The following is a 12,158-nucleotide window of genomic DNA, read 5'->3' as shown; positions in this document are numbered from 1 at the left end:
ATCAAAAAACATGCTACTAAAACTTAAAACAAATGCCAAATTATAAGCACATAATAATTCAAGAAAATAAGTGAACAATTCAGGGGGATAATTTATTCAGGCCGCAATGCATGCTGGGAGTCATGGATGAGTTTTATCCTGCGCTGGTACCCAGCATGCATTGCATCATGAAACTTTTGATTGTCACCATTGTTGAGATTCATATGCTTATTGTTGATTTCTCTCTTTGAGTGTTGTGGGGACTGCTGCCCGAAATATGTTTTTTTTTTGACTAAAACTGTTGTTAAATCCATATGTTCTGGTTATCACATTACTGTTCAATCTTACATTATTGAAGAAAAAAAAAATTGTTTTGTCATTCACTCAAATATTTCAACAAATTAATATTTGATTACTATAACAACACTTTAAGTCAGTCTAGTAGATCATGCCTGCTAGAAACAGCCATAATCACTTGACTATCAAAATTAATACTGCTATAACAGATGTATCATAAAGATACAAATACAGCAATGAAACAAAACTTAAAGTACAAAAGTCAAGGGTCAGGAGCCCAACTAAAGCAAACACTGATCTCCACAATGGTGACGTCAGACGAAACAGTGACATTATCATCTAAATCTCTGTAATTCTCAGTAAGATCTTTCGATCTCTGATCTCTGATCTGATAGAAATAAAGTCAGTCTGGTTAGTAATGTGTGAAGTTGGTAAATCTTCAGTTGATTTCATCTAAAGCTGTGGCTGAAGTCAGTTGTAGTTCTTGTGTGTGTCTTGTTTCTCTTTTCTTCACTGATTCTACTTGTTAACAGCAGCTGTTGATCATTGTCTGAATTCACTCATTAGTGTTCATTCTCTCTGTCAGGTGGACTATATTAGTAAACTCATGTAGGGAATAGTGAATGAGGGTGTAGGGTGTGATTTGAAACACAGCCGCTGAGTGTCGACTTTGAACGTTGTTAATTCACGATATATAGCAGCAGGCTACCCTCTCGAAAATGATTAATATTACCCAGAATGCACTGTTTTAATGAAAAACAGTATATTACTGTCGAAATTTTGCCGTTTTTTTACAGCGATTTACAGCGATTTTTTACAGCGATAAATACTTCCAAACACAGTCTATGTGTGTCTGACAATAAAGAAACATGTGAAATACCTTTTGATAGTTTCTTCATTGAAAAGTGGTACATCATCTTTTAACTGATCACTCTTTACACACTCAGAGCAGGGAACCTCAGAGTCTGATCTTTCCCTAATGACACAAAGAGGAAAGAGAAAGAATAAAAAAAAAAATATGGCAGGAGGGACTTATATTAAGTGTTTTTTTTATTTATTTATTTATTTATTTTTTTTTGACATGATATCAGTAACGTAATATTCTGAGTTGACTGGAATTTTTTTTTTTTTTTTTTTACATTACCACCACCAAACTGTCTTGGAAATGTCATTATCATTTGGCAGACACTTTAATCCAAAGCAACACACATTCAATAGAGACACATATTTTTTTCAGTTTGAACACAAATATGATCTACTCTTCTGAGTAAGAGCAACACAAACAGGAACAACGTTGTGAGACCTGACAGATCCCCAATGTTTAAATACCTCAGCTAACCGACTGTTGTCACTGTCCGCATAGCTGTGACATGACTAATGCCTTTTCATTTCAGAGAAATTAAAGTTGTAACTGAGGTGCAAACAATGTCTTTATATGACTCTGGACTTTAGAGAAGTGTTTGAATTTTATAGACCGTTATAAAGGAACACATGATTTTATCCCATTTTTCACCCATCTCTCTGAACTTTTATGATAAACACTTGGCTGTAGCGTAAAATATCTGCAATACTAAAACTTAAGTAGTGTTTAAAAATGATTAATTAAAAACAGACTCAGTCTTACCTCTGTTCCTCTGAGACACTCATATCAGATGGAGAGTCCTTTCCTCGCTCCTCTGACATATTGCAGATAAACTTCGGCTGAAAAACAGCACTGTTATCTTTGTGTTGAAGACATTCAGCTGTTCAGCACAACCTGGACATGAAGTGAAAAAAATTAAAAAAGTTGAGTTGGCAACTAACAAGCCATAAAAAAAAAAAAAAAAAAACACGGGCTCTGAAACTAATCTTAACGTTAATATTACATTTCTAATATTACATTTCATTTAGTGTAACAAAACAGGGTGAACGTGATTTCACCAAGTACAATATGTTCCTGGATCAACATTCCTATCAACCAATCAGAATTGAGGGACAACTTTTGAGTAAATATATGTTTTAGACTTACAGTCGTCAGGGTTAGGTGCTTCTACACTCTTGTTAATCAGGTATATGGGTATAATTATGGGTAAGGATATGTTTAGGGGTAGGGGATTGGGTTAAGTCTATATTTTTGGGCAGTTATGTTGATCTAAAATCACGACGACCAACCAAACAGTGTCAGGTTAAGATGTATTTCAGACAATTCTTCATAATATACAGCTGTAAATGGCATTGGACATATTACAGAGGGAACTGAACTTTCTGTGCAGTTTTCTATATGTTGCATTCACTTTTACGTAACAAATTAATTTTTTTTAGCTCTGGATCATTACGTCACAATTTATTTTATTCATTTCAATGGCTCCCAAAATGGCTGAATATATAAATGTAGGCTATTGAGCTAAGTGAACTGAAATATTCTATTTAATCACAGCTGATTTATAACATTCTCTTTTAACACAAATTGAAAAACATTAAAGCAACATTCACCACATTCTTACCTAACTGTGGAGTATCCTCGTAAGAATACGTTCAATATCGCATCATCAATAAAATAAAAAGAGGGATTAAAAAAAAAAAACTGTAATACATTATTTACAAATAATAATAATAATAATAATAATAATAATAATAATAATAATAATAATAATAATAATTAACTATTCATTCACATACCACTAACTGTAATCAAGGAAGTTTTAAAACTTACTTGCAGTAGAACGACGGTCTTCAGCAGCCAGAACACTGTGCAGAATGCTTTCTGTTTCTCATCTTTACAACCCTGTCACTTGGTGTGATTATGCCAATTCATTTACTTATGGTATTTTCTGCTTGTAGACTTTGTTCATGGTTAAGCATTAACTGACTGTTTCAACATTCTCATGTTGCTTTGAAGCTAAAAAATGCAGCACATTTGAGTCTTGACTAAAATTGTGTTAGATCTTTACCAAATCATTCTGTCGGCTTAATCAATTTTCCTATGAGATGTGACGTTATAATTCTGATACAGTAGGCTATATCCTGACCAAATAGCAATGTTTTTGTTTTAATAGGTGGGAACATCTGGTTTTGATTTACGAAAATGGGCGCCTCCAAACTGCTCTTTCCTAGGATCAGTTTTGTAACCTATTTCAAGCCATTGTCTTCATTAACATGTATTTTACTTATCTATCTTTTTCCACCCATTATTTCTGAACTACGAATGGATTCATCACCTGCCTTCAACTCTTTCGGTTTCTATTATATAAACCTCAAATGAGTCCAGCATAACATGTAAGCCAGCTTGCTTTGTAAGCTTTGTGAATAACAGAGGTGGAGAGTCCAGGGGTCAGAAAGTAAAAGTCCTGCCACATTTTTGCTCCACCCATGAACTCAGCAGCTGATTTCACCAGAGGAGGAAACAAGTCATTCCTTCCAAGTCACAAACTAGTCTCAACTCAAATCCCAAGTCCTCAAAGAGTTAAAGTCAATGAGATAATTAAGAGACTAATTAAATGATGATTGTGCATTGGTGATGAACACCTGCTGTTATTGTGCGTTACAGAGGATCAGATGCTGATGTTTTATTGGTTAAAATTATGCCACCATCATGGAGATCAGTGTTTGCTTCAGTTGGGCTCTTGACCTTTGGTTTCTTATGTTAGATATGTCTCTGTAAAAGTACATGTGCTGTTATAAAACAGTGCGATCAGTGCTGTGCAGAAAACCGTTACTAGCTGGTTTTGCATGATGAAGTAATTATTAGGCATCAGCCTGTTTATTTCCAAAACAATTTTATGTATTTATTATTAACAAATGTTCAGTTTTTAAATAACCTACCTTGTGGAACCGTTGGTTTAATCACTATAATGAATACATTTCCTAATGTATGTAATAAATATACATTTTTCGAAATCTTTTCTTAATAAGACGCACAGACATCATGACCCAGCATATGAAGCTCAACAATGGTGACAATCAACAAAACGCTTCAAGCTGAAGTGCATGCTGGGTAACACCATAGTAAAAACTCTGATTATGCACTGTAGCATGAATAATTATTGTAACCACTGTTGAGGATCATATGATAAGTGCTCATGTCTAAAATCCTGAGCCTGTACAATTTTTTCCCCCAATATTTAACCCTCTGGAGTCTAAGGGTATTTTTGGGGCCTTGAGAAGTTTTGTCATGCCCTGACATTTGTGCTTTTTCCAGTTTCTTATAAATATCTAAATGGGTAAAGTCTAATATCACTGTAATCAGCACAAACTGGGCTATAATAATATGTGAAACCCATGCATGTACATGATTGTATTTTTGAGAAAAAAAATGTTATGCATGGTTAGTGAAAAACTAAAAATGTTAAATCACTTGAATAAGGCCATAAAACACATAAATAAAATTGGTTGCCGGAAAAGTTGAGAACTGGAGCTTGTAGCCTAGAATTTTTCTTTCTGAATGATGTGAAAATCATCTTGTTTACTCACTCACAGAAAACAATATATTGATTTAAATTTTCTAAAACACTTTTTGTTGGTAAAAGTCATATGCGAGTAGGCGTCAACTATCATGAATATCATTGTGATTTACACCTGAGAAGACAAAGGCCCGCATAATGAGGTGCATAATGAGCCTCTCATTCAACTGTGCCACTCTGAGGGAGGACTTACAAGAAAGAGAACAAAATAAAAGTATATAATTTTATGTTTGTAGTTTATTAAGAATATATTTAATTATCCCACAACATAATTTAATATCCACTTGGGGGAGCAGTTAAACAGTTTATTAGGAACAATCAAAGCTGACTTTCAAATTTTTTGGCATCCTTTCTCTAGTCACACAATCCTTCAGAAATCCTTTTAACAATCTTATTTTCTACCAAATAAACCCCATTTATTATCATCATCATTATTATTATTATTATTATTATTATTATTAATGTTGAAAAGAGCTGATAATATTTTTCAGGTTTTTTTAGGGGGAATAAATCGAAAGAACTGCATTGTTTTTACATTTGTTAGAGTTATCTCTATTTGTCACTTTTATATTATTTACATCAAGCTTTTGAATGGTATATTGTATTGTATATTGTTATTGAAACTTCATAATGTTTCACTTGATTATACATTTAGTCAGGAATTATAGTTTGGAAAAAGTATTTGGAAAAAGTCTAACTAAAAAACTTGAAGAATAGTCTGGCTGCTTTTTCTTCTGTGTGGGCGTATTCAAGCCGCGCGCTTCAGTTTGAATCTGAATAGCGCGTTAAGTGCGGGGGCGTGGTCACATTAGATATAATGAGCGGATATGTGAAAAACAGACATTGCGTTGTTTTCATATGGATTACTTTATCTCAGAATATTTGTTTTCGGCAGCACTTGTTTAGTTTAAAAGTAGACATTCCAGGCTTTCTATAGATATCTCTCTCATGTCTCTTCGTTGAGTATTCACGGAGTTACAGTTCATTTTAATGAAATGTTTGTACATGACGATCAGCGGAGACAAAGACTGTAGACAGCGCACCTTGTTTGTTATCTTTATTTTATAAGTGCACAAAGGTTTTTTGTTATTATGTCTGTATCCAAAAAAAACTAGACCCTTTACAGATTCGATTGATGTATTGCTCTTATCTGTACGATTAAAACTGAGAGTGTAATTTAAGTTCTTTTCGGGGTTATCAGGTGAAAATGACTCAAAACGCATATATGCGTTAATCGACTCGAAAGGGTTAAGCATTACAATAATATTTGTTTAATAGGAATTTTTTGTAGTTCAGTAATTGCTGAACATAATTTAACAAACCAAAGAGAGACACCTTCATGAAGTTAATTAAAATGTTTTAGATGAAAAAAGGGCAATTAAATTTTCTACTTCAAGCTTTTAATTCAGCAATGTGTTAATGTTTACTACGTAACACAACCGCAAGTGTTTAAAAGCAAATTACTTTGAATTATTAAAAGGGTCAAGAGCCCAACTAAAGCAAACACTGATCTCCATGATGGTGGACTCACCACAATTATGGTGACAAAGTTTTTTTTTTTTTTTTTTTTTTTTTTCTTCCAGTTGATTTCATCCAAGGCTGTGCTTAAAGTCAATTGTAGTTCTTGTGTTTCTCTTTTCTTCAGTGATGTTGATTGTTAACAGCAGGTGTTCATCACTAATGCAGAATTATCATTTAATTAGTCACTTAATTATCTCATTGACTTTAACTCTTTGAGGACTTGGGATTTAACTTGAGACTTGTTTGTGACTTGAAAGGAATGACTTGATTCCTCCTCTGGTGAAATCAGCTGCTGGGTTCATGGATGGAACAAAAATATGGCAGGACTTTTACTTTCTGACCCCTGGACTCTCCACCTCTGGTGAATAATACAATAGTTTTGCAAAAACTTATTTCAAGAATAGGGAAGCAGTTTATTATAATCGTTTCTGATCTCTTAAATAGATCATGTGGTCATCCAATCAGCAAAAAACACTGGCTTCAAGGAGGGCAAATTACAATTGAAATCTCAATGTGCATGCTCAAAGTCAATAATCACAAACAAATTGTATGGAAAGTGCTTGGGAGTAAACTGCAATAAGGTGAACTCTGTGAATGAAGGAGCAAAAACTATTTTGTGCTACCATTTGCTCCAACAGCAAAAGTCAAGTTATCTTATTTTTTAATAGGCCTAAAACTGTGAAGGCCTGTCCAATAGGCAGTCTGTTCAACTTGAAGCGATGCTGTGCAGACAGATCAGTGTTTGACATTGAAGTACGATGAGAGCTAGAAATATTAATGGCCAGCTCTGCATGCTTTCTTATCTAATTGCAGTATTCTTTGACGTTAAGTCAACTCACATACAAATCACATACACTCGAGGGCTGTACAGTGCTCTTAAAAACATTTAATGATGTTTATGCTCCAAATTAATTTAATTACAACCTCCAGTGTTAGAAATAACTTTCTTTTGTGATCTGACATGGAATCACAGAATGAGGCAAAATCATTTCATAATATTCTATACAGTGATAAAGCTATGTTGATTAGCATTGCATTATAAATATACATTCTGCATATAAAAATATCAATGCGATGTCTTGAAGAATAGAGATAGACCATTTAGTCACAACTGTATTTATTGTCTTCATTCTTCATCTGTTCAAACGTCCTATCTGCATTTTTTTCAGCTACTTTTAGGTTATATGGTCAAAGACAATTATGTATTTACACAGCATTTATATCTAGTGATTATTATTATTATTATTTAAAGCATGCTTAAGACATTATTATTATTTTACATTACCCTGGCATTAAATGACGATAGGCCTAGGCTATAGTATCAATGTGATTTATTACAGACCTGAGGGAGTGAGTTACAGTCATTTGGACATGTTTCTTTCTTCTTACTGCCATACTCCATCCCTCTGTTTTTGTTCTTCTTTTGGAAAGTCATCAAATCGCAATGATGGAATTTATTTTCCTGAACGAAGGTCAATTCAACTGCTTGTAGGTGAAATAAACTCACATGGTAATTGAACTGAACAGAATCAATACTGAACTGACTTGAGCTGAATAATGTATTTCTAGAGGTGCTTTACAGCAGAATTGCTTCTCGTTTATGAATCTGCTTTGAAACAATCTGTATTCTTGTATTGACTATCATCTAAATCATAGTGATATTAAAATGGCATTGTAGAAAGTTATACAATTTATATTCAATTAATTAACTGTTTTGTACTAATTAACATTGTTAATTATTGCAAGATTATTGTTAAATATTTTTAAGTAGGACACGGAGGCCTACATCTCCAAGATGTTTGCAAAAGAGCACTTCATGTTGAAAACATCTGTTGTATATCTGACAAACATCAGAAAGCGCGGAAAGCAGTTTATCATGCAATCTGAATCATAAACATCTTAAAGACATTTTATAAATGTCTAGTATTTATCAGGATCAAGCTATTGCGAATGAGCACATGCTCTAAAAAATAATACTTCTTTCAGATGAAAACATGCACATCGTGGAGATATCTAGGTTACTTAAAAGTAAAAGTTTCTTCACTCTGTGAAACCAATTTTAATACATTAAAGCTATAAAACTTATTAAGAACAGAGCGAACAGTATCATTAAAGTTGTTGTTGAACGCACAACAGAAACACTTTGTGGAATGGAGAAATAAAAATAAATAAAAAATCAGAAAAGGATCTTTATGTTCCAACATGCTGTGGACCACAGGACTCCATCACGGTGAAAAAAGAAAGTAGAAAAAGTATTCAAACTTACAATCAACCAATCAGGAGGTTGCAAGAGATCAGATGGTATGTGTGTGTGGACTGCATTACACTGAACCACCCAGATCCAGATGTGCAAACTTTTCCAGATTACTATGAAAATATGAATTGTGACCCTAAATGGGACTACTCATCAAAATATTAAGAAATACACGTTAATATCTTACACATTATAATTATAATTTTAAATTTGACCATCATCATTTAAAAAATCATTAAGTAAAAGCACATTTTATTATTATATATTAGTATTACTTTTATTATCATTATTGTATGAATGTTGCAGAATATATATGTTTTAATCCTTAGTCACTAGGAGGCACTCCATGAACGTTATCTGCTCTAAGAGACAAGCTTAGAAGAACCATACACTCTGAGACTGTTGTGTTCAAATCAGTATTTCAGTCTGTGAAACAATGCTTTGAACACTAGTTTTGTCTTATAAAACATATTTATAAAAAAACATGTAAAATATATTTGCTACCCTGCTGACAACAGGTGAATCCAGTCTAATGTGAATTCAACTGGCCACCAATCTAAGTACTAAGTACTAAAGTGCCAACAAAGTATCAAGGCATTACCTTCTGATTCCATCAGTGTAATACTATACAGTTCTTTTTTGTGAAGGAAATGTTTAAAATTACTTAAACAATTATTATTCTGAGATTATTGTCAGTTTTGCTGTTTTTTTAACATGTATGTAATTATTGCTGAAACACTCCATACACCTGTTATAAAGAGATGCTGGTCAGAGGGCCAGACTGGGTCAGAGTATCTCTAAAACGGTAAGGTTTGTGGGTTGCTCCCGGTCAGCAGAGGTGAATTTACCAAGAGATGTCCAAGGAGGAACAAACCACAAACTGGTGACAGGGTGTTGGCCCCCAAGGTTCACTGATGCAACAAAAGAAATACTGTACAAAAGAGCAATGTGTTATTGACCCCATGGTGAAAATCTGTTATACACACACACACACACACACACACACACACACGCACACACACACAATCCAAACATAAGAACATTTAGGATTGCATTTGAAGGCTGTATACATCATTGAGGATGTCTTATTTAAGAAAAGTAACCATAATAAAATGTACTGTTATTCCTTGTGAGGTTTAAAATACTATCATTTATTTTTTACTTTGCAATTGAATGCTTACTTTTCTTAAATGAGACTTCCCCGATGCAGCCTTAAAATGCGACCTCCAGTGGACCCAGCCTAGATGAGACACAGCTACTCAGTCTCTTCTTCTGTACTCTAGAGATCCTATGACCCAGTCTAGATGAGAGGGTAAACATGACTCTTAATGTAATTGAAAAGAAACTGAGGTCTGCATTGAACAATAGGTCTAAAAGTTTAGGAAACTGCATAAAGTTGTTACAGTATTGAGCTTTGGGTGAGTCAGCAAGGATTTACAGGACAAAACAAAATTGAGGTACAAAATTAAAATTTCACCACTGGCTCTTAAGTGGATTTGCAAACATGTTGATGGATGTTAAATAAGAGAGCAGGACTCAGCAAACAATTTGACATACTTTACTGAAGACACATTGACTTACAAAATAGTGCAGGGTAGAGGCGATATTTGACTCAAATGACAGACTGAGTTGTGTATTTATTCTGTATGGAATGATTTCAAATATTATTTTCTGTTTTTCATTAAAATGTTTCATAATTGATTAGGGCTGCCTGAAAAAAATCTAATAAAAATGTTCTAGCATTATTATTCTGAACAAGTAAAACTGATTCTTTGTTAAAACATCAATATTTGTAGGCCTGCTTGACTTCAGAAGTCTGATGGGGGGTATAACTCTCAGCTAAAGCAGATGTCACAACTACAGCTCCCTCTAGAGACTGAACAGATAACAGCACTGACATCAGTGACTTTAGATGCCTTTGTTTAAGCCCTGCATCTTTGTTACTTTTACATTACATTTACTTTACAATAAACTTGAGCTTATACAACTTTAATGTCACTTATTGATACTTTCCCGTCAGCAATACAATTCTAGTGTCTTTATTTTGATTGTCCCTTTTGAGCATTCGTTTGACAATAAGTAACTTTGCAGCTACATGTCAACTAACTCTCATTAAAATATTAGTAGACTGTTTGATTAATATCTGCTAACTCTTTATTGTGATGGTCTCCCAGCAGATACTGACTATAAGTAACTTTGCAAGTATGTCAACTTATTCTAACCCTAATCCTACCAGTCTACTAATATTTTATTCAGGGGCGCCTCTATGGTTTATGGAACCCCTGAGCATCATATTTACTTTGGCCCCCTCTGTAAAAATCGTGTGAGGCCAGTAGTCCAAATCATACATAAGTTACAATGTGTTACGTTTTCAAATTAGCAAATGGAGTTGGGATATCATCTAGTGGTCATTTCAACAAGAAGGTAATTCATTTACCAATTTCATGCATTATTTCATATTATATAATATTGTTTTAGTGTTGAGATCAACTGAAAAACAAGTGTTTTAGTGTCACAGACAGAGTCTGGACAGGCCCTGATCTGGAGAGTACATATTTGTCTGAACCAAGGCCTTCATGGAGAAATCTATCTGATAGCAGTTCACTGGTTTGAAAATAGTATGATGACAGCATTAAATTACGATATTGTTCTTATTTTCATTTTCACACAAACACACAGTGATGAACAAAGTCACAGACTATCAGTCTAAGAAATCTGAAACTGAATACTAGAGCACCACAGTGGTGTCCCGAGCTCTGTCCTGTATTCACTTTTTACCCATGACTTAATTTCCATCCACAGCTCAGATTCCCTCATTAAAATGTGCAGAGGATACTACAGTGATCAGTGCTGGGACGTGTTTGTGTATGGCAGTTTTCTTTTTACAGTGCTCTGAGTGAAAGGGGATTTTATAGATCAGTGCTAGGAATAAATCATATGGCATGAAGTCTACCAGATGAATGAAAAGCACAAACCCTGCCCTGCCATCGATTTATTTGTTACCTTAATTACATAGTTACCTTTCATGAAATTAAAAAGCTATGGACCCAGTCACAACAAACTGTAATTCTTTCTGTCAAGAGGTGCTACCAACATTATATAACCATAGCATACTATACACTGAAAAAAGTAATAAGTAAATTTACTTAATTTTTATTTGGCAAGTTTTCGCACAAGCATTTTTCAAGTAAATTTAACACATTTGGAAATTAAGTAAATCTACTTAACTAAGTTAAGTAAAAAAAATAAAAATAATAATAAGTACATTTTATTGAGTAAAATTTAATTAAATAATATTAAATTAATGCATTTAGCAGACACTTTTATCCAAAGCAACTTACAGTGCATTTAGGCTAACAATTTTCACTTATCACGTGACTCAATACACACACTGTTAAAAATCGCTGTAAAAAAACGGCCAAATTTCGACAGTAAAATACTGTTTTTCATTAAAACAGTGCATTCTGGGTAATATTCATCATTTTCGAGAAGTAGCCTGCTGCTATATATCGTAAATTAACAACGTTCAAAGTCGACACTCAGCGGCTGTGTTTCAAATCACACCCTACACCCTCATTCACTATTCCCTACATGAGTTTACTAATATATTCCACCTGACAGAGAGAATGAACACTAATGAGTGAATTCAGACAATGATCAACAGCTGC

General features: G+C 33.8%; 1 protein-coding gene across 18 annotated transcripts in view; it reads right to left on the bottom strand.

Annotated features, from left to right (window-relative positions):
• Nucleotides 1–12,158, bottom strand: part of LOC127986809 (protein NLRC5) — a 229,160-nt gene that overhangs the window by 103,588 nt on the left and 113,414 nt on the right. Inside the window, exon 1 of one of the 18 annotated variants that reach the window (XM_052589060.1) lies at nucleotides 1,157–1,248. The exons of the other annotated variants lie outside the window; for them this stretch is intronic. The gene's annotated coding sequence lies outside the window, so the exon portion shown is untranslated. Of the gene's footprint in view, nucleotides 1–1,156; nucleotides 1,249–12,158 lie in introns of those variants that run through there. 18 annotated transcript variants of the gene reach the window in all.

Source organism: Carassius gibelio, chromosome B22, assembly GCF_023724105.1.
Source record: "Carassius gibelio isolate Cgi1373 ecotype wild population from Czech Republic chromosome B22, carGib1.2-hapl.c, whole genome shotgun sequence".
Lineage (NCBI taxonomy): Eukaryota > Metazoa > Chordata > Actinopteri > Cypriniformes > Cyprinidae > Carassius > Carassius gibelio.
Note: the sequence above shows the minus strand (reverse complement) of the source record. Positions and strands in the feature narration are given on the sequence as shown.